The 26877-nt window shown below is 30.6% G+C and overlaps 1 long non-coding RNA gene across 1 annotated transcript; it reads left to right on the top strand.

Moving 5' to 3' along the window:
* Positions 1–10836: 10836 nt before the first annotated feature.
* Positions 10837–26863, top strand: LOC142317653 (uncharacterized). Its single transcript, XR_012754760.1, has 2 exons — positions 10837–11138; positions 25121–26863. It is a non-coding gene; the product is annotated as an uncharacterized LOC142317653 (long non-coding RNA).
* The last annotated feature ends 14 nt before the right edge of the window (positions 26864–26877 follow it).

Here is a 26877-nt window from a genome sequence, read left to right as displayed (position 1 = left end):
TCTTAACGCAACACACTTGACACAGTAACTGTAAATCACAAAACGTTCATGAAACCACTGTACGTGCATACACAGTGAATATTCAAACAATATTGGTATGATAATTGAATCGCTCTGAAGACTGCTCTGTACTGACATGTTAGAACCTACTGTACATGAATCATCATGCAAATGCAGCTGTTACTTTCATAATGTTATATTTGTATCTACCCTCGATTAGAAATCATTTAAAATATTTTTTTATATAAACAAGTTATCCCAAAAAAAATACATAGAATTCCCCTTAAAAATATTTAGAAATATATTATTTAGAAATACATAAAAAATGTTATCACATGCATATGATGGAAAAATTCTGATCGCATTTTTTCCACTCAGCATAAAAAGTTACATCAGAAAAACAATAAAACTTTTATTAACGAAAACTGTGTTTATTAGTGTAATTAGATCATGATAAACCTAACGCAATATTTGATTTTTTATTAATCATTCCGGCAAAGCTTCTTAAACCATACATCATACTACTACATTACTGTATAAGTTGTCAACATATTTATCCTACGATGCATATCTCTTACCTTCTGTATGGTAAGATATCATTAACCATATGCAGTGTTCTGACACATTATTTAATTCTAATCCACTTTTACTTAGGCATTCATGGGCTGCTTGTAAATCTTTCTCATAGTATTTAGCGAGCAAATGTAAACTTTTGTCTCAAAATTTATTTGTTAATTTTCTCAATAAGTTAGTTTGAGTTTTTTATATAATGAGTTTCTTGAACTGTTTAACTATTCTATTATAATGATAAAAATGTTCTTTTTAATGAAGTATTTTGGATAAATGGTCGTGTTTTCTTAGAACAATAAATAAATAGAAACACAAGCTCTTTTTAGTCACTCTTATTCGCACTTTTAAATCATAAAATTCAATTATAACATTGTTATAGAATAGTTATCAATTAGATAGTATGGTTTTTCTTAATGTTACTAAATAACTAAATTTTTGTTACTAATGGTACATATATAATACTAACATCATTTATTTTATCTTTTGTTGCAGGTACGACAACGATTACTTACATAGGTTAAGAGTGAATAGCGTTAATGTGGCTTAACTATTTAGTTTTATAATAACGATTAAAGGGAGGACTACTTACTTCGTAACTGGTGCTCCTTTTCCAGTAGGATTAAGTTTCTTTTTCAGGTAATTATATATTCTTGTTTTGTTTTGTAAACATGTGCATGTTAGAGTAAATTTGCATGTTAGAATTAAGGAAAAATCGCGTTTCCCCAGTAGGTTGTAATTGTTTTATAATTATATTATATGTGTTGTGTTTTTTTACAGGTTCATTGTACTTTAAGGTAGAATTAATTATGATAAGTCGCGTTCGCGTTCCATATCCCAATCCACAGTAGGCCCAATTATGAAGTGAAATACTATTTAAAAAATTTTTTGTTATGTTTATTTAAGATTAGATTAAGTGGATGCTGTTAAGCCATGTTAACCTGAAGGGAATTAGCTAAGTACTGTAATATTTATTATGTATGATATATATAATTCAAGTACATCAAACTATTTTTATCAATCGCCTTGATATTTTTACTAATTTTGTTTCAGAAATTTAAGTTTGTTTCAGGAATAGATGATTGCAATATTTACACTAATCAGTGATGAAGAATAAAAAATGAAAAATAGATTCCAAAAGAATTAAAATATTGATAACTTGTTAATTTGTATTAATTTATTTTATACTAATTTTTCTCTGGAGTGTTTCAAGTTTGTTTCAGGTTCAGAAAATTGGGTTATTTTAACTAATTAATGCTGGAACAACTCGCTAAAGTGATGCTTAGAAAATTGTACATGTGATCATGATGTTTAACAAAAAATAAGATGAATAGGCTAATTTCAAAAGAGTCAAAATGATGATAATATAAAGATTAACACAATCAACATCTAAATGACATAAGTGAGTATAACTTTACATTTAATTAGATTGTAGGAAAACAGTGTAAAACCCCATGATCGCATTTCTTTCACAAAATAAGTAAAGGGTTTTTTTTTATGACAGTTTTTAATTTTTGACATCATAAATGATAATTAACCTCGTGGAACACTGCATTTGAGTTTAAATAGTTTTAAGTAAAAATAAACAAGTATAATTAATTAACCTTATTTATTAATAACACGGACTTGTGAACATTTTTACTACATGGAACATTTTATGTTTCTGAAGATGAATCAACGGTACTAGTTTTGAATTAAATTTTTTCAGTAATCATTTGTAAAGATTTTGAACAATACTATATTTTAGATGTTGTTGCTGATATCCTAATTTTAGTACTAAAAGAATTGCTGCATTCGCCATAGACACATTATATTAATCATGTAACCATTTTAAATTTGCATTTGCCATATTCTAGTACAAGTTTTATTTTATGTCACATTAAAAATCTCTCTTTTTCTGTTTAGCTTTTGGATCTACCATAAGGTATTACTTCAGAGGATGAATGAGGATGATATGTATCAATGTAAATGAAGTGAAGTGTAGTCTAGTACAGTCTCAGGTCGACCATTTCTGAGATATATGGTTAATTGAGACCCAACCGCTAAAGAAAACCGGTATCCACAATCTCTAGTATTCAAATCCGAATAAAAGTAACTTTGTTTACTTGGCTTTGAACCTTAGAACTGTCAACTTTGAAATCGGCTGATTTGTGATGACGAGTTAACCAACTGACCAGCTTGGTAACTGTTTTCCATCAACAGCACTGCTAACCTGGTAAGTTAACAATTATTTAGCAAACTCAATGGACTCCCTCTTATAAGTAATTGTTTTCGGTTTGCATTCTGTTACACGAGTTTTTTTTGTATGGCATTAAAAATTGCTAATCTGAACAGAAGCTGAGCAAATACTTTGGACAGTGTAACAAACTTATTCCAAACAGTATGGTTGCTAACGAGGTAAAACAACAAGAAAAAAAAACATTGTCCCTCTTATTATGAATTTTTGATCAGCATATTTTAAAATGAACTTAGGAAATAAAGAAAAATCATTGGCTCTGCGTGTCTTCTGTATATCTTGTGCAGAAAATTTAATACAGTAATACAAAGGGATTCATTCATATATGCTGTTTGGTTCAAGTGGCATATGTGTGAAAAACAAAATCATTTCAATTTTTTGTTTGAAAAATATCTGTAGTTAAAAAAAGATGCTATTCAGTTCATTAATCTGCAATTGATAATAAAACCTTTGCTTCATGGACAGGATACAAGTGTTTTAAGAATTCAATCTGTATTACCAGACAATAAAATTTCATCCCCCTAGCGTAAAGAAAAAGTTGATACAATTTCTGCAATGGCCTTTGAAGATTAGAATCTATAGCCCCCCAAAGATGAAGAATTTTGTACACAATTTGGGTCTTATTAAACAAATTAATAAACTTTTAGAATCAATATTAAAATAATATTCTAGTTTCTGGGTGAATACAGAGATAACAGGAAAAATTCTAATCGTTCAGCAGATCCTTGTCTTGATCGGTTGGTCATCTAGAAAAACTTATGACCAACACATTAATATTCTTACGGATATTCTCCTGATGAAAACAGACTTATTTCAGTATCAACTGTGCATTCAGTATCCATTAAATAAATTTACCTTAACTCTCTTACCCCACATTGACTTGGACAATCTTCTGGATTGTTAGATTCCCCTGGCAAAAATTAGTTTTGCGTTTTCCTCTCTCCAATTTTTTTACTAAATTAGTTCAAATCTTCTGATACCAGAATAATAATTAACAAACTTTGAATTCTACATAGATTATTTATTACTGTAATTTATTTAAAAAAAATTAATAATATACTAAGAAATTCTTCTTTTTTTTGCAGGATTTTAGTTAACTGGATTATAATATTTTATACAATCAATTCAGTATTTCTGTATGAAGTTTATTTAAACTTATCAAAGAATTCTTTTGTAAATTGATAAAATATACTACTGATGGTAAAATACAATATATGTAATGAAGAACAAAGATCATATGAGAAAAAAAAGAATAATGTGAACAAACAAAACTTAGGAAGAAGCAGCCAAACATTAATATTTTTTGTTATGTTACAAACATCTTTAGTTAAAAATATGTCTAAATAGATCTGTGTTCATAGTTGAGGTCAGGTGGACTATATTGGCCGGTGACCAGTGGTGATGGCAAGGGGACAGCCTGTACAAGGAGGTAGTTGGGGGCCCCCCTGGGTCTTCACTACTGTCAAGGTGTGCAAGACTCTCCAACCCATCAGCTTGTGGCCGGTGATGACCTCTGGTTGTTTCCAACAGATCTGTAATGTTGCTGACATTAGATGTAGATGGTGACCGCCCCCTCATTGTGGTTCTGTAGATCAAACCCCAAAGCCCTACTGAACCTGTTTCTCTACGGGTGAATAGACATAGAGAGGAAGAAGTTCCACTGTGAATGGAGGCTCCATCGATCATGTGTTTTGCCGGAGCATGTGGGATCGGTAGGGTAGGGATAGTGTATGAATGGAGGTGGTTAGGCGTCTTTTGGTCTGCCACTGGTGATACGAGTAGAACTCCAACACCGCCCTGTGTGTCTCACACGAGAAACATCATATCCTGAGTAATGCCAACAGTCGGGTATCGGGGCGTGTTGCCCTAGGTGGAGGTTGTTTAGTGAGTCCTCATCTCTGATGGAAATCTTCACACACCCAGTGGTGTGGGTTGCTGCATGTCTGGTCTCAGATTTTTCCTCCTGCGAAAAAAAAGTATAAACTTTTTAATGTCACCTTAAGGCACAAAACTTTAAAAAAATACTAATTTTTTTGACCGATCTACTTGTAATTTCCCGTTACAGCTGTAGCTGTTGTAGCAGCATATATATGCTGTTGCTGTAAACGTAAAAATAAAAAAGTTATAAATTGGGGAAAAAAGTTATACTTTTTTCCGAAAAAAGATTATTGTATTTTATTCCGAAATTAGATAGGGAATCTTGGAGAGCTGCATCAAACCAGTCAAATGACTGAAGACAAAAAAAAAAAAAAAATTCCGAAATTCCGTTATATCTACGAGACGTATGACCAATTTTAAAAATTCAAACGGCTTATTTTTTACCACGTTGACTGCCAACGTTTGCATAAAAAAGATGTACACTGGTTCATTCGGTTATCCGTTATTTTTCCAAAATTTACTTATATCTCCGGAGTGGTACGACCAATTTAAAAAATTCAAACGGCGTATTTGATAGCAGTACATATCCAACGTTTAAATGATGAAATAGAAGTAGAAATCGAAATGAATAAAGTACCTGACAAACAGATAGTAAAGATATTTTAATACAGTAATTTTTCGTAATACGCCGTTAATGTGGCGCGAAAAAATTTAATCGTGTCTTGAAAAAATTTTCAAGACTATTAAATAAAACGCACATTTGGCTTTACTTCATGAAGTGTGTGGAAAACAGTAAACAATTATTTTGTAAAATTTTAGTGAATTTTATAAAAGTTTAGTTATGTATTTTTACACGATTACGATAAATAAATCGGTTTTCAAAAACCGAATCTCTTTTTACGCCCCAAAGAAAAGAGCGAAAGGGAAATTTTTACCCACCGATTGGCTGTAATGAAATGCCTAGGTTGAAGTGTCTGTTACACAGTCTTCCTAATTGTTAATTAAATATATACAGAGTACATCACGAAGTCCTCCCGGAACTTTAATAACCAGCTGTGAAAGAGGTATTCCATTTTAATTCAACAAATTTTCAAAAATGTTATCGCATCACTATTTTTGATTTTGATGATATTCGGTATATGATAACTACAAAGGTTATGCTGAGTTAGCTCTCGGATTCGCTAGGGCTAACCTGAGCCTCAAGGGTACACGTTTTGGCTAGATGGCCCGGCTAGTCTAATATATAACAGTAGAATTCCATACTTAATGAAATTTAAAATTACAAAATGTCTTATTAACACAAAAGCCAAAACTTGAATCGAACTAAAACTGTAACTACAAAAAAATTGCATACAAAACAATAAAATATTAGTCTTATTTTGACTAAATGCAGTGAAAAATATTAAACTACATAAAAAAGTATTAGAAATAAACTTTTTAGTTTGGAAATCAAATCAAAATACTGTAATAAGTTTATGAAAAATGTTATATACTAATCTTGGTAACCGAGGAAGACTGATTCCCAGCTGCCTGGGTGGGGCCTTGTGCTCTTCCGAGGTAGTTTGAGAGAATGGCACCCCTTGGAGCTGAGCTTATGCTTGGTCGTGAATCCGGCTCCAAGAAGTGGGGAAATCGACACAGAAAAAAAATCCTTGTTTATATCATTAAAAAATCCATTTCTTTTTGTGTCCTTTCAATCAGTACATGGATTTGTCAGCCTCCATGTGGATGTACTTTACCTATGGACCTATGGGTAGTTATGTAAAATATAAAAGAAGCACATCACAACAGTCGTATTTTTGTTTACTCAAAACAGTTATCAGAACATAAAGTTATATACTCAGTGGTCGAGTTGGGAATGTTGTGATAAGCTGATCACAACATTCCCAACTCAAGAATATATTATGTTATTTAAATATAGATTATGTTATTTAAAAAATAACTAAAGCTATTTCATTCCTTCTACGTCATTTCTTAATTTCATCCCACATCATACAAAATTTGATCCCACTTAAACTATCATATATTGTGTAGTTAAAATGTCCACAACTTTCTTTTATAAAAACTTGCTATTAAGTTAACTTGCTGTTCCTACAAATCAGCAGTCAGTATTTTGTGAGGCTGGCTGTTTTTTGCAGCCTGTATATCAATAGAATTCACTGTATATCTTTGTTCTGCATCAGAAAGGTGGTAGTCATAACTTTTTGATTCCTTTTATAACTAACTGATTCCTTCTCAACTGTATTTAACTCTGCATTCAGTTTTGCCACATAGGAATCGCAAACATCACACTTGTCTGTATTTAGCTGCTTAAATAACTTGAATTTTGTGTTAAAAATATTAGTATAAAGCCACTTTGTTCCACAATTCTTTTATCTATTTCATTTTCATCATAAAACTGAACTTAAAAACTCTTTGCTTGTCTTTACCCATCAGTAATGACTTAAATTTGGAAAAAATTTATGTACTATATCACATTCTGAATTACCAGGTCTGGAGATTTGTTACTTTGTATGTTTCATCTTCATTGATCCATTTCAATTAATCCACCAGTTTATTGTTTTTTAATCACATTAAAAAACAAGTATTAGATATGAACAGTGTTCAAAAAACATAACGTAACAAACATTTTGCCTCATTAATTTTAAAAGTATAAAGAATGGATTTTTTCTTTGGCAATGTTCATGCTACTTCATTCTTAGTTTTATTTTGATACTTGACAATATAGATTGCCTTTTCAGGTCATGGATCTTATTGGAACACCAGTATGAATAAATAATTCCTTTCCTTTCATTATCTAAAATTTTATTGTAGTGTTTCATTCTACACAAGCGTGAAGGTTTCATTTCTTTTGCTGGAACATTTTATCCTTTTTACTTATGTAGCTTTCACCAGCCAAGTGCCTTGTTTTTCATATATTACAAACACAACCCATTTTCCAAAATTTCTCAGTTTTTTTGCCTTGCTGTTTGATTAAAAGTTCTGTTTAATAATTTTTGTTGAAGTTTATTTCGTTGAAGTTTATTTTGTTGAAGTTTATTATTTTGTTGAAGTTCTGTTTCTGAACTACTGCCAGAAAGTGATTTATTTTTTTTAAATATAAAAAGTCAAGAATTATTAATATCAACTAATATTGAGTAAAACAAAAATATTTTACTATTTGATCAAATTTTTTAGAAATTAATTAGACTAACAGTACAAGAAGTTCTAAAATACTTGATATGCGAATACGCACTAAATAACATTATAGTAGCTTAATATTAAAAACGTAAAAATGTTTTTTTGACTACTTAAATGTGTCGCAATGCATGTTTAAAGGTGTCTGTAAAAAATTTCATAATTTGGCTTACTTTTTAGAATAGTTACCAAATCCAAGCCATAATAATATTAATCTAAAGCACACAACATTATATGCATATGATATGCAATATATTATTCTGTTTAGAAATAAAAATATATGAATATACTGCTGTTTATCTGTATAAAAATAGTACATGGTTCCAGTCATTTTAGCAATTATATTTATTATTATTAAACAATATTGTTTTTAACATTTAGTTAACGTTACATTCATAAAACTTACAATTTGTTTGTTTCCCGCATAGACTTTAAAAATCAAAATGTCAGCTGAATGAGGATTTTCCGGTTTATTAGTGATTTAAAAGAAACATATAATAATCTACATATTCTTATTTTGACCCCAACAGTTATCAGACCACAAAGTAATTTCATCAATGGTAGAATTTGGTATATTTGCATCAGCCCATTTTAATAATCCAATAATCCCAATGCCAACTCATTGCCTCTTTGGCCTGCCATAGATTCATCCCACTTAATACATAATGCAGATTTATCTGAACTGTGTCATATATCACATAGTTAAAAGTCCACAGCTTTCCACAACTAATCGAATTTGTAATAAGAGGAGTTCCCAGACATTTCTGTAAATCTACTGTTATTATGATTTTTATGATTAGTATTTTATGATTTTTATTAACTTTGGCTGCAGCTGTTTCACTTGATTTCATGTCATACCTCAGTTTTGCTTCTGCAAGGTGCATATCATGTTCACTTTGGAGTCACTCTTTCTCTAAGGAGGACATCTCGCCCTTAATTTTTGCAGCATATGAGTCACATGTATCTGAGAGGGTAGGGTATTTTAAAAGATAAATGAAATTTTGAGTTAAATATATTTTTGTATAGCCGTTTCTTAGCTCAGTACTCCAAATATGTGTATAATATGTAAATAATATATATATGTAAGCATACATTTTTTCTAAATTTAGATCGTGGTTCAGATATTTTCTTTTGAGTTTTTTCACATGTATAGTGTGATTCATACGCTGGGAAAGAGGCAGTGTGCTCCACAACATTCTCTACTACAGCGTCAGGTGTTTTTGTGATTGGAGTGTGTTTTCCTCTTTCATCAGGTTTTATAACACCGCCTGGTTCTTTCATTTTTAAGAACATTTTCAACAATAGTATTTGATATGCACAAGATATTAAGAATCATTACTTTACACACTTTTATGATAATACCATTAACCCTAAAACTATAAATTATTGTATTTTCTTTTTGCTTTGTTCCATTCCTAGTTCTAGATCTTTCAACTGGTTTAACTTCTAGACAAGACCTTATATATTGCCGTTTAACATCATGCGATTTATTTGAAATCCCAGTATGAATTAAATATGGCTACTCTTATCATTTTCAGAAATTTTTTCTGAACATTTCATTCTACATAAACAAGGTGGCTTAAGGCCTCTAGCTGGTACATTTTTCCCCCTCTTGCTAACTTATGCATCTCCTGACAAATGGTTAATATGACACTCATTGCATAACCATTTGTCGGTATGCCTTTGGCGTTTTCTATCTGGCGGTAAAATTTTTGTTTATTATGCACCTTCCTTTTTCTGTTGTGGCTTCTATGTCAGATGATGACTCTGTATTTGCATTTGTAGGTGGATTATAATCTTTATCATCATCTGTGTTATCAATTTCACTACTTGAACTTAAAAACAAATCCTTCTGTACCGAATGTGTTTGAATATTCAGTTTAGTAGAGATGTGTAGAAAATGTGGGCTGTTGCATTTGAAATTGACCTGCGGAACAGATTGGTTCTTCATTACTTTTCGGTACATTAATTTGGAGAGTGTTATTTTCAGAAATTATTTCATTTTTATTCTGTTGCTTTTCAAATGAAGCAATGTCAGAACAACAACAAAAATGTGACAAAAACTAAAAAAAACTGTAATTCAGTAAATAATTTACTATAGCAGCTATATTTGTTCATTTGTTATAAAGTTACCCGTAGTGTAGTGTTGTTATATTTTTGATTAACTGTTATAAATAAATAATTAATTAAACGATGTCATTGTCATTGAGAAATTACTGAGGATGAAGACTGTGGCTGTGGCGACATCTGCCTATACCGGATGGGGAGGCTGCAACTCCAGAAGCCAAAGCAATAGCGACCAAAATTACAAAAAATCAAGCGAGAGTTGCCCCAGCTCAATGTAACTTCCGATTCGGCAACCACAGAAGATGCCGCTACAAACCCAGAGTATTTAAAAATAGTTCGATTTATAGAAAAATAAAGTTTTAATTAAAGAAATATTTGTCTCTTAGGGGTAGGCACAACGAATCAAACCAGACTTCATCTCCTTTTTTCAATTTAAATATATTAATTTATTCAACATCGTTAACCTCATTGTAAAAAGATTTTTACAATGAATTATAATTCAATAATAACAAAAAAATATCAGAAGTTTTTAATTAAATAAAATTTTATGTACTTTTCATTTTTTTTAAATGTGTAAATGTAATTTAATAGGCGTACAAGGACGTCATGTGTGTCCACATCAAATTGTTTCTTTTTTGGCGCGATTAAGCTAATGTGCACAGAGATAATGTACTGTTATTTCGTTTGTCAGCCAATTGATTTTACATTTTAAAAGCAAACAAACAGTAGTCGCTTTTTCATTTAATCATAATGGGTAAAAACATCCTAATTGAATAGTCTTACATTTTGCACTTGTTTAAAAACAATTGTACAAAATATTATGATAGTTAAAAAATGTTATACATCATTTAAACAACTTTCGGCATTCTACTTATAAAATTGTAATATTGTGTAACAGACAAATGGTACGTAGTGAGTATGAATCATTATGCAGTAACTGCTATAATTTTGTTAATGTTTTGTAAAAGTGAGGTTAGATTTTTCTCGTAGTTTTGTGGTACGTAATTCTTTGATATCAGTGATTGAATTTACCATCTTATTTGAACTAAAATATGCTTCTTTTTTGTGAAAAAATATGATCATCTTTTATTAATTGTTTTGATAAGTGTAAACATTAAGTGATGATATTTTGGATGAGCTAATTAATACAAATTTTGAAATGACCGGTAGACAGTGATTGTATAATTAGGTTTGCGAAACAACTTCTGTTTCAGTAAGTAAACTTTGAGAGTATTAAGACAGTTAATAGTCAAAATGAGGTAACACCTAGTTTTAGTAATGTGAATTTACCAGAAGTTTTCGAAAATAAAAATAGTGAGGTTAAGTTTGAGAATCAAACTTAACTTGTTTTTAAATAATGTAAACCAACAGGTTTGCAATACCGACAATATTATAAATAATACAGACATTTATGAAAAGCCACTTAGTAACAAATCCTCTAATATCCAGGTTAGACCTATCTTTTCTGTTTACCCTCTGGAACCACTGTTAGGTATTAAATTTCAGAGGAAGATATGTATGAATGTGAATGAAGTGTAGTTTTGTACAGTCTCAAGTCGCTGAGATGTGTGGCTAATTGAAACCCAACCACCAAAGCACACTGATATCCACTATCTAGTACTCAAATCCTTATAAAAGTAACTGCCTTTACTAGGATTTGAACATTACAACTCTTGATAGGTTAGACCTATCTGGAAAAACCAAAGTGTTTGAGCGACTGACTGACATCGATTTTTGTGGTTCTCCATACTTATATAATTTTAATGATTTAGGCACACCTTATCAAGTCTTTTCATACTTTTTTGATAAATTTGATTACAGAAGATACACATAGGTACAGTGTACAAATTAAACCAAATAAACTGTTTATACTTTCTGACCCAGCATTGCATAAATTATTAAGTATGTTAATTACAATGTTGATTGTTAAATTAGAAAATACCAGATCATATTGATATGCTAATGTAGATAACCAATTAATGGAAACAATGGGTGTAAATAAGTTTGAAGAAGTGTGAAGGTTTTTATACTTCATTAACAACACAAAAATAGTTAGATCATGATAGTCATGATAGGCTTTTCTGTTAAGAGACCTATTATTGAATTTTTAAACAAAGATTTTAGAAGTGCAGCTATGGGACCAAAATTGCCAATGATGAACAAATATGCCATGAATGTTAAGTACTAATGAAGTACAACTGTATGAAACCCCTTAAGTGGTGTTTTAAAATATTTACTAAGTGGTACCTCTGGATCACATAAAATTTTGAATCCATTCTGGTCAAGAAAATAGCCAGATGCTACCTGATGAAACCTTTGGTGTCAATTTTGTAGTAAGATTAGCGTATTTTGATAACCATTATACTATGCTCCCTTTCCTAGTTTATCTAGATTCATGTCATTGGTAAGAACAAATTCAAAACAACATATTTTTTGGATTGAAATTTCATTCAGAAAAAGAAATCAAAAAATCCCCTAGAGGAACATTTTTTGAAAATGTGGGAGGGGTCAATCCGTTTGAAGTAACCCAAGGGTGGTTGCTTGACCAATTCAAAAAAAATTAAAACTTACCCACTTGTTTCCTAGATGTTTTAGAACCTTAACACCCTTTTTTTTTTTATTTAAGCAATTTACCTGTGGCGGCTATTTTTGTTATGGTGAGCACACCTATTTTTGTGATTGTAAGGGTTTATGGAAAACACCACAACTAAAAAACAGTTGATCCTGGAAGGATGAAACAAAAAGGAATTTAATCATATTTTCTCAATGTAAAAGATTGGTCCAATGGTTTATTTATCTATCTCTCTTCTTTCTATGAGAAAGTTACCAATAATTACCATGAAAAATTGTGAAATTCACTTTTGGTAATTTTTTTCAAGAGGCAGGGGTGGCAAGCACAGTTTGAATTATATTTTTATATGTAGATATATGTTACTGGTTTAACCATAAATAATTTAATGGTGATATACTTACCCTTAAATTTTTATGAGTTTTTGAAAAATAATTTTGTTTTAAAAATTCAAATTTTGGTAACTCTGGTGATAAAAATCCCAAATTTGCACAGCTTGCAGTTTTTGTAGATGTTTATGGCAAAAAAAAGTTTCTTGTGTATTGTTTAACAAAAAAAGTTAGAACTTCTCAAATATATCAAAAAACCTGTTAAAAGTGATGCCATTTTGACTCATCAAATAAGTGCTCCAAGGGGGTTTCTTATCTTCTTTTCACTTTACATTTTTTGTATTAGCCCCCATGTTGTTGAAATTGACGTTTTCAATATTTTTAAAATAGTTTTTTTTTAAATTATTAATGTAAGTCCTAATTTAATGATAAATTAACCAATAACTTTTTTTTTGTCTTCAGTCATTTGACTGGTTTGATGCAGCTCTCCAAGATTCCCTATCTAGTGCTAGTCGTTTCATTTCAGTATACCCTCTACATCCTACATCCCTAACAATTTGTTTTACATATTCCAAACGTGGCCTGCCTACACAATTTTTCCCTTCTACCTGTCCTTCCAAAATTAAAGCGACTATTCCAGGATGCCTTAGTATGTGGCCTATAAGTCTGTCTCTTCTTTTAACTATATTTTTCCAAATGCTTCTTTCTTCATCTATTTGCCGCAGTACCTCCTCATTTGTCACTTTATCCACCCATCTGATTTTTAACATTCTCCTATAGCACCACATTTCAAAAGCTTCTAACCTTTTCTTCTCAGATACTCCGATTGTCCAAGTTTCACTTCCATATAAAGCGACACTCCAAACATACACTTTCAAAAATCTTTTCCTGACATTTAAATTAATTTTTGATGTAAACAAATTATATTTCTTACTGAAGGCTCGTTTAGCTTGTGCTATTCGGCATTTTATATCGCTCCTGCTTCGTCCATCTTTAGTAATTCTACTTCCTAAATAACAAAATTCTTCTACCTCCATAATCTTTTCTCCTCCTATTTTCACATTCAGTGGTCCATCTTTGTTATTTCTACTACATTTCATTACTTTTGTTTTGTTCTTGTTTATTTTCATGCGATAGTTTTTGCGTAGGACTTCATCTATGCCGTTCATTGTTTCTTCTAACTCCTTTTTATTCTCGGCTAGAATTACTATATCATCAGCAAATCGTAGCATCTTTATCTTTTCACCTTGTACTGTTACTCCGAATCTAAATTGTTCTTTAACATCATTAACTGCTAGTTCCATGTAAAGATTAAAAAGTAACGGAGATAGAGAACATCCTTGTCGGACTCCCTTTCTTATTATGGCTTCTTTCTTATGTTCTTCAATTGCTACTGTTGCTGTTTGGTTCCTGTACATGTTAGCAATTGTTCTTCTATCTCTGTATTTGAACCCTAATTTTTTTTAAATGCTGAACATTTTATTCCAGTCTACGTTATCGAATGCCTTTTCTAGGTCTATAAACGCCAAGTATGTTGGTTTGTTTTTCTTTAATCTTCCTTCTACTATTAATCTGAGGCCTAAAATTGCTTCCCTTGTCCCTATACTTTCCCTGAAACCAAATTGGTCTTCTCCTAACACTTCCTCCACTCTCCTCTCAATTCTTCTGTATAGAATTCTAGTTAAGATTTTTGATGCATGACTAGTTAAACTAATTGTTCTGTATTCTTCACATTTATCTGCCCCTGATTTCTTTGGTATCATTACTATAACACTTTTTTTGAAGTCTGACGGAAATTCCCCTTTTTCATAAATATTACACACCAGTTTGTATAATCTATCAATCGCCTCCTCCCCTGCACTGCGCAGTAATTCTACAGGTATTCCGTCTATTCCAGGAGCCTTTCTGCCATTTAAATCTTTTAATGCTCTCTTAAATTCAGATCTCAGTATTGTTTCTCCCATTTCATCCTCCTCAACTTCCTCTTCTTCCTCTATAAAACCATTTTCTAATTCATTTCCTCCGTATAACTCTTCAATATATTCCACCCGTCTATCGACTTTACCTTTCGTATTATATATAGGTGTACCATCTTTGTTTAACACATTATTAGATTTTAATTTATGTACCCCAAAATTTTCCTTAACTTTCCTGTATGCTCCGTCTATTTTACCAATGTTCATTTCTCTTTCCACTTCTGAACACTTTTCTTTAATCCACTCTTCTTTCGCCAGTTTGCACTTCCTGTTTATAGCATTTCTTAATTGCCGATAGTTCCTTTTACTTTCTTCATCACTAGCATTCTTATATTTTCTACGTTCATCCATCAGCTGCAATATATCGTCTGAAACCCAAGGTTTTCTACCAGTTCTCTTTATTCCGCCTAAGTTCGCTTCTGCTGATTTAAGAATTTCCTTTTTAACATTCTCCCATTCTTCTTCTACATTTTCTATCTTATCTTTTTTACTCAGACCTCTAGCGATGTCTTCCTCAAAAATCTTCTTTACCTCCTCTTCCTCAAGCTTCTCTAAATTCCACCGATTCATCTGACACCTTTTCTTCAGGTTTTTAAACCCCAATCTACATTTCATTATCACCAAATTATGGTCGCTATCAATGTCTGCTCCAGGGTAAGTTTTGCAGTCCACGAGTTGATTTCTAAATCTTTGCTTAACCATGATATAATCTATCTGATACCTTGCAGTATCGCCTGGCTTTTTCCAAGTGTATATTCTTCTATTATGATTTTTAAATTGGGTGTTGGCAATTACTAAATTATACTTCGTGCAAAACTCTATAAGTCGGTCCCCTCTTTCATTCCTTTTGCCCAGCCCGTATTCACCCACTATATTTCCTTCCTTGCCTTTTCCAATGCTTGCATTCCAATCTCCAACTATTATTAAATTTTCATCTCCTTTTACGTGTTTAATTGCTTCATCAATCTCTTCGTATACACATTCTACCTCATCATCATCATGGGCGCTTGTAGGCATATAGACGTTAACAATTGTTGTCGGTTTAGGTTTTGAATTTATCCTTATTACAATGACTCTATCGCTATGCGTCTTGAAATACTCCACTCTCCTCCCTATTTTCTTGTTCATCACGAAACCTACTCCTGCCTGCCCATTATTTGATGCCGAGTTAATTACTCTAAAGTCACCCGACCAAAAGTCGCCTTCCTCTTCCCACCGAACCTCACTAATTCCTACTATATCCACGTTTACCCTATCCATTTCCCTTTTTAAATTCTCTAGCCTACCAACCTTTTTTAAGCTTCTAACATTCCACGCTCCAACTCGTAGAATGTTATTTTTTACTTTTCTGGTGACCCCTTCCTTAGTAGTCCCCACCCGGAGATCCGAACGGGGGACTATTTTACCTCCGGAATATTTTACCAAGGAAGGCGCCTCCATTATTGCTTTTGAAAATGCAGAGCCACATTTTCTTGGAAAAAAAAAACAGCTGTAGTTTTCCATTGCTTTCAGCTGCGCAGTACTCAGAGGACTGGGTGATGTTGATACGGCCGTTTAAGTCGTCCTGACTCACGCCCCTAACAACTACTGAAAGAGCTGCTGCCCTCTTTCAGGAATCATTCCTTAGTCTGGCTCTCAACAGATACCTCTCCGATATGGTTGCACCTTCGGTCCAGCTACTCTGTATCCCTGAGCACTCAAGCCCCCTCACCAACGGCAAGGTCTCATGATTCATAGAGGAGGGTTAACCAATAACAGTAGCCTAATACAATTTTGATTCAAAAATGCTTCTAATAATACTTACCCAAACTGATATTTCAATGAGTAGCCTACATCGTTTTTATAGAATTCATTTTTATTTTTGTAAACATTATAGAAGAAATAAATAAATTGTAGCAAAATTTTAATTATTCTTCAATGATATAGCCGAATTTTGTAGCAATGAAAGTTTATTATTTAGTGTGGTTAACCAACAGCTTTGATATCTCTTCTGATCATTCTCTTAAAATTGTGCGAGAACGACCCACCACTGTAGTTAGTTCAAGTGATGTCAACTTTCACAGGACTTTGCAGATTGGTACCCACACTGGTTGAGACTTTTGAAATGATGATGGTCTAGCTGGGTGGAAAAAATGTACCTGGATAACATCATTTTTGAAGCCAATATCTACCACTTCTCCTACCCACCACTGATGGTCATATACAGAAACAATAGTCTTTTTCCTTAAGTGAATGTGGTACAATACTTGGCACAGCATGGTCTTCATAGTCCTTGGAGTTTGAAGTAAAGTAACATCTTACAATGCCTTCTTATGGTAGGCATTGAACATACTTATGGTAGCTTCTAGTACCAACAACTCTTTCACAGCAGTCAAAAAGGTTTTTTTAGAGTTTCTGAAATCTTGGATATCTCACCTGATTTAATAAAAAAAATACTTTATGTTTTTCAGCTTCTGATTACAAAATGAATACATTTCATCAACGTTTAGTATCTGACTGTTTAATGGCCTTTGCAGGCTTGCCTTTGCTATCTTTTCGTTTGGGACCATCAATTATAAGATGTTCTGGTGGTGGGTGCAGACACAAAGTGTATTAGTGCCAGATTGCACTACCAAGATACGTCATTTTGGATGGAGTTCGCTGAACTCTGATCTTCCAATTTTTTCCTCAGGGTTTTCACTTTTAAAGGAGAAATAAAATTCATTTAAATTTATCAAAGCAAGGCACTTTTGCTTATGCACTTTGACACCAATAACACATGTGCTAACACAGTCTTTTTTACCAGGACACAACCTGCTATTATTGTCATCTTCATAAGATAACACAACTTTTTAATTTTGTTGTTACTAATTCCTGTTTTATGTATTTTACCTAACTCTGGTAGAATGCTGTGCTCATTAACTAATTCTCTAGTAACGAAACGCTCAGACACATTGAACTCTGATATTGTTTTAGATATGGTCCAAGATTGGGGAAATAAACTGATAATTTTAACCTTATCTTCTTTAGAATCAAGATTACATCTTTCTTTTGGTTTAAAATAAGACTATCATATTCGTGTGAAGAAGATTTAAGCATTTTCAGAAACTTTTGAGTCACAACACAGTACAAAATTCTTTTTTAATTTTTCAGATAGCTTATTTATTTTAAATTTTAATGCTGTTGGCCTTTGTTCTTTGCTTAATTTTTTCAATTTTGATGGAGGTGGTACACCCAAAATGCCTCAAGCATCATCCAAATGTTCAATATTGTGATGTAGAGCAATGTATCTCTTGGTCTTTGCATTCGTATAGTTCATTGTTCTGTTGAGAAAAAATATTTTTGAAACTGTTAACACAATGAGACATTTAAATTTAGAAAAATGTGTTCTTTTTCAGTTTGTTCCAATGTTATGTCTTAAGTTTCTCTTAACTGTTTTTTTTTATGAATTCTCATAGGGTCATACTGAAGTGTGCATAGATGTAACAAAATTTTGCTAAAAAGTTTTTTTCATGATATGTACAAACACTAGTGACATCTGAATTAATACAAAAAAATAAATTGTTGGTTTTCATCACTAAATTCACAAATTTTAATGGGTTTTTGGCACTGTACCACACAATGTTTTATGACATTCTTCAGTCACATATGGAACATTGTTTATTCATTGATTTATTTGAAATTACTTTTAAAAAATGTAAAAATTTAACAGATTTTAAGATTTGCTGGTGTAATACTAAGTAAAGCTTATTTATTTAATAAACACTTCCAAATACAGGATGAAATTTGAGACGCTTAGTAAAGATGGGAACAGGTCACTGACTAATGTCAGACTGACCAGTTTGTAACTGCAAAGCTAAATGATGCAACATGAATCTTCCTGACAGCTGGAAATGACTTCAAGCGCCTGTTATAACATGAACACTGCAGTTGATTGGTTCAGACAAGTCTGTTTCGACTGTAGTAATAAGTATAAAAATATTAAAGTGCCAAAAAGACAAGAAACCCCCTTGGAGCACTTATTTGGTGAGTCTAAATGGTATTGCTTTCAACAGGTTTTTCATGATTTTTGAGAGGTAGTGATTTTTTTATTAGTGCAATGCACAAGAAACTTCTTTATTTGCCATAAACATCTACAAAAACATTGCAAGTTTTGCAAATTTGGGATTTTTTATCACCAGGGTTACTCGAAGCCAAAATTTGAATTTTTAAAAAAAAATTATTTTTCAAAAATTCATAAAAATTTTAGGGATAAGTATATCACCATTAAAATTATTTATGGTAAAACCACTAACATATACCTACATATAAAAAAATAATTCAAACTGTATATGCCATCCCTGCCTCTTGAAAAAAATTAAAAAAAATAAAAGTGAAATTTCACCATTTTTCACGTTCAAACGTATTGGTAATTTTCTCAGAGAAAGAAGAGAGATAGGCAAATAAACCACTGGACCAATCTTTTACCTTGAGAAAATATGATTAAATTGCTTTTTGTTTCATCCTTCCAGGACCAATAGTTTTTTAGTTATGATGTTTTCTGTAAACCCTTACGATCACAAAAGTAGATGTACTCCCCACAACAAAAATGGCAGCACAGGTAAATTGCTTAAAAAAAAAAGGTTGAAAGTTTAACCTTAAAGTTTAGGGTTCTGAGATATGTAGAAAACAAGTGGGTAAGTTTCAATTTTTTTGAATTGGTCAAGCAACCACCCTTGGGTCACTTCAAATGGATTGTCCCTTCTGTGTCTATCTGTACATTACAAGAAATAAATCAATTAAAATTTTTTGTAAACACTGAACCAGTGGAATTTCCAATAAGTTTTGTTGTTATTGCAAATGATCAGTGACACTCTTATTCTATACCATAACAGTGTTATACTGTACATTGTGTACACAATTTAACATACGTTCAGTTTTATATTCACTTTCATTTTGTGAGTTTTTTATAATGTACTGTACTTAATGTAACAGAGAATATAAATTCTACATGTTTTTCTGATTTGTATACATTCCAATTTAATGTAGAATGAGTTAAAAAAAAAAAAACTATCTGTTTTGCTGATAGTAAGTAGGTAGATAAAAATGAACCACGTAAGTTATTGGCCAAGATCTCGGAATATATCTCAGAATATAACTGTAAGGGACTGGAGACAGTTAAACTAAAGACTATTCTAAGCGTGAGATTACATTCTCTGAGGTGAAGAAATATGTATAATTTTTTTACTTTTAAGTTTTCTGATTAAAAAAAATTTAAATATCTTCACATCAAGTTTAAGACATGTTCTACTGAGTTATGCAAAATAAACTTAAAATAGGACTACCGGAGAAACTTATAAAAAAAACTTTTAAATAATTGTCAACGTCAGTATTCAGTAAAGAACAGTCTTTAACAAATACAAAAAATATAAATATGAGTCAAATTAAAAATCACTTCCTTTTTTAATTTGATTCATAACATTAGTTCTTCACATCTATAGATATTATCAAAAGATACATTTTTCAAAATTCCTAAATGTAATTCCAAACACATAATAATATTAATATTAGTTTTGGAGAAATGTTTGTGTTGATTAACTGTGAAGAGATGATAAGGACATTTATCCAAGGTTATTTAAATTGATAACAATGTACTCCAGAAAGGATTTTACATTTTCAAAGATTCAAGAGAGATTCATGGGATCAATGAAATACTGTTTCAATTCCTCATCAGATCAGAATATAGCCAGAATTTCAGGAAACTTTGGCTTCCTGATTTGCATGAAGAAATTACCACTTCACTTCTCATTTTTCTAGGTATACCTTGGATGAGAAGCTTGTTCTTTTTAAAATCACTATACCATTTTTTTTATGAGTTGTGTATCATGTCTTGTTCCATATAAACCACCACAATTTTAAATTCAGACGAGAATTAACTTTTAAATAATATTGATAGAATGGGAATTACCTGCTCTCAGTATTTAACTGAACTTGTAATTTACACTAACAAAATAAATTTTTTCTAATTTTCAGACTTTATTTAAATTTTTCATCGTCTATGTTTGCCAAATGCTTTTACAACCTTAAAAAAGAGTTATCCACTTAACTATTGTGATTATTAAAATTTTTAACTATTATACTTATTTAAATCTTTATAAGCTAATGTTTAAGTTTCTTGTTTAATTTTTATTTTTCTGAACTCGTAAAATCAAGTTACAATATGAATATGACACCAGCAATTTAAAGTTAAAATTATTAAATAAATTAATTAAAAATCCTGCCTTGATTGTAATTAATGAATGAATGAAATCCATCGGGCTTATATTCATGTAATATTTTTTACAGACCTTCACAAATTTTTTTTAATGTAAAACCTACATTTTTTTAATACTCTATTTGCTTACAACTTATAATTTCATAAGAAGGTACTAAAATATAAGGAGGTATATATGGTACATAAGAAGGTCATAAATTATAATTAATCTCATATTATCAAACAAACTTTCAGTGTGATTAGGAAAAACTACCATTTCACGGTCGTTAGAAAATATTTTAAATTCTGTAGTCGGCAAAAAGATTATAATTTCTCAATTTTTTGCCATCTCAGTAAAGCATTCAACTTAGTTCTGTATTTTTTGTCGGTGAAAACGGTGAAAATAGTTATCTTATCAGAGGAACTGCTTACTTTTGGTTAAAATCATACCTTACTAATTGTTAACAGGTAGTGAAATTTCAAATTTCAATGTCACTTCAAGATGTCTAACTCAAAGGGAAGCATCCTCGGTCATTCTTTTATATAATGATCTTCCTCAAAATCTTGAACTATTCATTATTACAGTCTTCGTAAATGATAGACCTCTATTAATATCTGAAGACAGTTATTAAAAAATAAAAAATTGAAAATAGGAGTGAAAAAGAATTATTCTGTGGATGGATATCTAAAGTATAATGTCATCACTTCCCTCAAAGTCAGAACAAATTTTTAAGATTAAAAAAAGGCTGTCTGATCAATGTCATCAGGGCTAGGAACAGGAGGGTGGTGTGGCGATCGGAAGCGTCACAAGGTGGGTGTCTTCCCCTATGGGGTTGGGATGTCTGATCAATGTTTGGCACCATAAGTATGAATTATGTGGACTAATATTTAGAAAATTAAAAATTTTATCCTTCTTTTTGTGGTAATGAAAGAGCTATCTTTTATAAACAGAAAAGTTTATTATTTAAAAAAAAAGAGAAATATTTTTAAAAATACATCTGTTCCAAACGAAGTAAAAGAACCATTTCTTTTGTAAATTAATACAGTGCTTTAATGTTCTTATTAATGTTTATATGTTTTTATTTTTTAATAAAATACCAAACAGTTTAAAAAAATCTTATAACAAATCTATTTAAAATATAATTAAAAGATTTTATTTTACAGAAAATATTAATCTGTCAATGAATTTTAAAATAAACTAATCAAACATTTTTTTTAAACTCTTGAATTTTCTGTATCCCATTCAATGTATGAGGACGGTCCAGAAAGTAACTTAAGTTTGTGCCTAGCATGGAGATAGGTGGGGATAGAGTCGCCATTTTGGTGTCAAAACGTTTCTATACTCAGTACACATCAAGTTGTTGTAGTGTGTGGACTGTGAGCTTTCTACTTTGTTCATTGTGAATTATTGAAATGTGTGCTTCAATAGAAAATCCTACGATTTGAATAGAAAAACCTCATACCGATTGAAATTCATTGGCGACTTTGTGAGGTGTACGGAGATAGAATAATTAGTGAAGGTGGAGTGAGGCAGTGGTGCATTCAGTTTAAAAATGGCCGCACCAGTGTTCATGAAGAGAACCACAGTGGTCGGCCTAGCCTTGTGACTGATGAACCGATGATGAAAATCAACTATAAAATTTGTGAAAATTACCACATTATGATTACATAACTCTCACTTCATTTCCCCAAAATTTTACGAAGTTTATTGCATGAAATTTTATCGGGTCAAGCTTGGTTATCAGAAGTTTTGTGCAAATTGGGTTGGAAAAAATCGAAGGCAGCAGATTTCTACAGAGAAGGAACTGAAAAGCTTGTGCATGATCGCTATAAGTGCCTCAATTTAGATGGCGACTGTGTAGAAAAATATTTAAGATTATCCCGTTTAAATGTGTATATAATAAAATTTATTTTTTTTTATTTGGTTGGTTTTTTATTTCAAAACATAAGTTACTTTCCGGACAGCCCTTTTATATATAAACATGTGATTGAATAATTTTCATTGACGTCTAATGAATTGCGAATTATTTTGTAGTTAATTTTGTAATTACTATCTTCATGTAAATACATGAAGAAAAAAGAATTTAATTTTAAGATAAAGAATAATTGTATAGTCTGCGATACTACTCTGATCTAGACTTTACTGTGGTTTTCTTTTATCCATCCATGTAAATGCTAGAGCAGTTTTTTTTATTCATGTATCATGTCTACCCATCTCTGACTTGATATATGTAATGTATTGTTATGTAAACGTAAAATATGAAATATTTGTAGCAATACTAAGCCTGAGCAAGATTTGAACTAAGAACTTTCTAAATCAGAATTGAGTAATATATGACCGATTATCGATCCATGATGTATTTTATGAACTTTTATTTTGCAAATAATGTAATAAATATATGTATGCATTTCGAGATATGTTATATTAAACCATAACATAAAAAAAAATGAACTACATTAATAATTATGACACTTACTGCCTGTGCATGTATTAGTATTGTTACGTTAGGACTGAATTATATCAGTTGCATCATTCTGACTAAAGTACTGCTTGGCTGTTTTTAACCACTGATTGCAACGCATTAATAAGTCATTTAACAAACCCTGAACTTAGTATTGAACTTTGCATTAATATACATTTTAATATTTCTCACTAAAATTTTAATGAGAATGATGTAATAAAATAAACGTGTATAAAAAAATTTACTTTAATAAAAATCCTAAATCCATTATATATAAGCCAGCTGGTTCTAATTTCAGTGGCTTTTGTGTGCAGTTAATAACATTCTTATACCATGTTTGAACCATATAATGGTTTATTCTCCCATGAACATGAAGAAACTGCTTTCCATAAATCTTCACTCTACCATACAATTTCAACTTCAAAGAGTCATAATTAAAATATTTTTAATTCTTTTCTAATGATATGTAATTAATTGAAATTAAAAACAGGTGATCTTAACATTAATACGATAAAACTCATATCAGAGTTTAATTGTATAAATTTACAGTTTAATTTACTTCTCATGCACATCAGGTTACATCATTTCCCCCCAAAAATTAAAAAAACAAAACTTTTAAACATATCTCCTGATTATAATTTATTACCTTAATTATAATATAAATAACAAATCTATTGTCTTTATAAAAAGTCAGATTTTATAGTTAATAATTTGTTTAAAATTGATAACATGATACAAACTGAATTATCAGGAACTCATGCTATGTACAGCAATAATCATTTAAGTATCATGAAGTCAATAATCATTTCTAAATTACATAAGTTTAATAATGAGAATAGATAACCTGTTTTTCCATAATTGATTGATCTGGTTTTAAGAAATATTTGCAATAATCCTACATTCATGTATTGCCAATTTATTAATGATGCAACCAAAAGGGATAATCTTCATAAATCATTGGTAAAGGATCACATTATGTAGGTTTGAGAATAAGAAAGCCTGCAAAATTTGTAACATCTGGAGCAAAATTCTCAAAATATAAACCATGACTATGCTAAATGTCTTTTCGCTGCAGTAATAAAGATTTATGTTTCATCATTCAGATGATAGAAGAATTTGTTAAGGAAGATGTTTTAAGAATTTGTGAAGGAAGATGTTTTAATGAAATGTATAATCTTAGTTTTATAAGCAGAAAGAATCATATTTTGATAGAGGCTCCAATAAAATATATTATTAAATGATCCATTGATGTGAGACGTTATTTAATATTCTTTTACCATCTGTTATACCATTTTCTAATGGAATCAGTATCAGATTCATTCTACTTCAAAATACTTGACAAGACAGAATGATCTAAGTGAGAAATTGTTACATGGTGAAAATATTCCCAAAATATGGGAAGATGTATTTTAAGAGTAGACAACTCTCCACAGAACTTTGAGATATCTTGATAGGTTTATTGAATCAGATGACTGAAAGAATTACGAGGGACATTTAATAATTAAAGCGACAAATTGATGTAGAGAAAAAGTGGTTCATCCAGTGACAATGAAACTTTTTGAGGGTCAAGTTGGCAACTTTGGGAACACATATAATCAACTGTGTGATCATAATTAATCTTAACATATTCTTTTTTTGTTGATTTCAGAATGTCAGCTTCACTTGAAACGTGTACGTGGAAGAGCAACATTCAGTGATATGATTTTTGCTATCAGAGGGTGTGAAACCGGCGAAAATTTACTCAAGAATAAAAAAAGTAATTAATATTTATTTTTATTATTTTAGATGTGAATAAGGATATCAGAGATTAAATTCCACGGAAAACTAAATGAACTGTTCTGGCATTTGCCCTATTGTATCAAGGCAAAACCTTGATAAGAACAGCCTAGCAATATTTATGTCTATGATACATTGTCAGATTACAGGCATATAACGTAAATTTAAAATACATATACATTATGATATTACAATTTTAATTATAATAAATATTTATGATTAATAAATTTCTTCCGCATTTGATGTTCTTTTTCCCTGTAAAAAACAAAAAAAAAATTATTCTTGAAGAGAATATAGAAAGAATTGAGTGAAAAAAACACATTATGTGACCCGTTCATTATAAGTTCATTATAAGTACGAGTATATTACATTTTAGTTCTAACAATTGATTAAGAATGTATTTTTGATATATATAATGTTAAAAAAGGCCTGTATAATATGAGAAGAAAATTACAATGAATGTAATCCATATATGTTGATTAACAGAATAAAAGTTCTTAAAGTACTTTGAGAAATAAACTCAAACATAGAAATTTACAATTATGTAATCTATTCTGATTGTTTGAAGATAAAAGTATAAATAGTATTTTGATCCTGTGTACTGATATTTGCCATATATATGTATTTCTGGTTTTGCAACAAAAAAATTAAAAAAAAAAACAGATCAGGTATGTTTCCATTATAAATAAATCAAAAAATTATTGTGCTTTATTGAGTAACAATCATTTACTATGCTTAATTTACAAAATGTATGAACAGAATTGTGCCTTCATATGAGTGATGTAAACAAGACAAATCAATTTCAATACGTGGTATACATCGTTGTGCTACTCCATGGATTAATAAAAGGAACTACCTCAGAATTTGCCTTTATGGACCAAGGAAAACTGTGGTAAAACCTTGATCACAGCAACATTACAAAATCATAATTCTTATAAAACAAAAAATTGATGTGCTTAAACATATATAAAATAATTTTTTTGAAAATTCAAATAATTCTACAACATATTCAAAAAATAACAAATTAACCACCAAAATACAGTAACAAAAAAACCTAAAAAAGTGGAGTTATTACAAATTTTGTGGTAGAGGGTTTGTTTTCTAACTTAAGTTTTTATTTCTTTTTTGTTATTTGTTTGATGTAATTATAGAATTGTGTTCAGACTGATGTGGGATCCCGTGAAAATTGATATTAGTTTTTTTAGGTTTTACTGTTACTGTTTTGGTGGTTAGTTGTTATCTTTGAATATATATAATCTTTTATAAGAACATTTTAGTCGGTCCATTATCCAAGTCTCTTCGATGGGACTGTTTGGACCTTCATCTCATCACTCATCTTCCGATTCTAAAAGGTTACTAAAATTAAATTTTTGAGTAATAAATTTTAAATTAATGATGAATAAAAAAAATTAGCAAATATTTCAAATAATTTTTCATTTGTTAAAAATAAATATTTTATTAATAATCTATTAATTATGATTCTGGCTATCTAAAAATATTCTGCTGTTGCCTGCTATATGTAATGTATGTATTTCTATGCAATTTATTCAAATAATCAATTTATATTGTTCAAGCTGTAATTTTCTTTTAACCACAATAAATATATATATATAAATGACTTGTGTTTTT

Source organism: Lycorma delicatula, chromosome 1 (assembly GCF_047948215.1).
Source record: "Lycorma delicatula isolate Av1 chromosome 1, ASM4794821v1, whole genome shotgun sequence".
Lineage (NCBI taxonomy): Eukaryota > Metazoa > Arthropoda > Insecta > Hemiptera > Fulgoridae > Lycorma > Lycorma delicatula.
The sequence above is the reverse complement of the archived record's forward strand: the minus strand, read 5'-3'. Positions and strand labels throughout refer to the sequence as shown.